Raw genomic sequence first — 1711 nt, forward strand, 5'->3', positions numbered from 1 at the left:
AGAACTGTCTCCTCCACACTGACCTATAAATAAGCTTTGTGTGAAACAAAAAAGAAAATTAGCCTTACGTGGTTGAACAACATAGTCATATTAATAAAAAACAAGAATGATACCAAAAGATCAAATGGGGATTCAAAACTAAGATTAAAGTCTTCCATATTTCTGAATGCCTGAGTTCATCTTGGCATGGACAGGGAGAAGTGCAAGAATGCTGGCCATTTCCCTCTCATGGAAGCTTGGTTTGACAATTAGTCTTCTTTTTTATTTTATTTATCCCGCAAAGAACGCATCAAAACCTGTGCCATCATATCATCTTCATCAGCATCATAATCCTATGAACGAAGGGTACAGAAATTCTTTTACTGCCAGGGCCATATTGGTTAACACAACACAAAACCAGCTGTCTCCTCCTCTGACTTAACAGTAATTCAACTTCTCGCATTATACCATCTGCAAGGACTACATTTTACAGTAGTGGCTACATAAAAAAAGCTGGGTTTTAAGAGTCATCAGGCTCACGTATTCCAAGGATGAAGAAACACGTACCACAAAAGCATCGTATGAAAACCGGTGTCGTCTCTGAAGGTGTTCCATGAAGTTAGCACTCCTGTAATTTGGATCTCCCCACGGCATCGAGGCACAAATTGGGCAAACCACTTGTTTTGCATCCATGCTGTGCAATGTTTTTCAGTGCTCAACTAGTCCTTCTTGATCAAAGCTTTTCTTGCTGCAATATGGACAAGGAAAGGTGAAGCGATTGGGGAAGTTCCTGGTGTTGTGGAGTGGTTCTTTAGTCACAGCTTTCACACCTTCCATGATATAGTTCTGGTACTTTGAACAAGAAGCTGCGTGGCTGCGCATCTTTGAGAGAAACATCTTTTTGTTGCAGCCGTTACAAGTGGTTTCTGTCGCTTCGAACTGCTTTTCCAAGTCCAGAGCCCTGCTGCCAGGCGCCAGGGTGCTGCGGCAGACACCACAGACTGGCTTTTTGAGCTTGAGGCACTCCTGCAGGCATGGTGTGCAAAACACGTGTCCGCAGGGGACGCACATGGGGCTGTCGAACACCTCGAGGCACACGGGGCAGGTGAGGCGCGCCAGCGGGTCGGGCCGCTCGAGGCCGCGGGTGGAGGGTGCGCAGGATGCTGAGGATCCGCCACCGCCCCCTGCCACCGCCATCTCGCCGGCGGCCGCCGCACAGCCACGCCCCTGGCGCACGCTTCGTTGGGTTAGAAACTGGCTGGATAGCCGAGCCCAAAGAGTCGTGGTAAATGGAGTCAAGTCCAGTTGGAGGCCAGTCACTAGTGGCGTCCCCCAGGGCTCAGTGCTGGGGCTGGTCCTCTTTAATATCTTCATCAATGATCTGGATGAGGGCATTGAGTGCACCCTCAGTAAGTTTGCAGATGACACCAAGTTAGGTGCGTGTGTCGATCTGCTCGAGGGTAGGAAAGCTCTGCAGGAGGATCTGGATAGGCTGCACCGATGGGCTGAGGCCAACTGCATGAAGTTCAACAAGGCCAAGTGCCGGGTCCTGCACCTGGGGCGCAATAACCCCAAGCAGAGCTACAGGCTGAGAGATGAGTGGTTGGAGAGCTGCCTGGCAGAGAAGGACCTAGGAGTGATGGTGGATAGTCGGCTGAATATGAGCCAGCGGTGTGCTCAGGTGGCCAAGAAGGCCAACAGCATCCTGGCTTGTATCAGAAACAGTGTGACC

At 50.0% G+C, this 1711-nt stretch overlaps 1 pseudogene across 1 annotated transcript; it reads right to left on the reverse strand.

Moving 5' to 3' along the window:
- Positions 1 to 240: 240 nt before the first annotated feature.
- LOC311428556 (E3 ubiquitin-protein ligase RNF114-like) lies at positions 241 to 1176 on the reverse strand (annotated as a pseudogene). The gene is made up of 2 exons: positions 547 to 1176; positions 241 to 332 (listed from the first exon to the last, which is right to left on the reverse strand). The product of its transcript is annotated as an E3 ubiquitin-protein ligase RNF114-like (transcript).
- Positions 1177 to 1711: the final 535 nt, after the last annotated feature.

The sequence above is a fragment of the Aythya ferina genome, assembly GCF_964211825.1.
Source record: "Aythya ferina genome assembly, contig: HAP1_SCAFFOLD_92, whole genome shotgun sequence".
Lineage (NCBI taxonomy): Eukaryota > Metazoa > Chordata > Aves > Anseriformes > Anatidae > Aythya > Aythya ferina.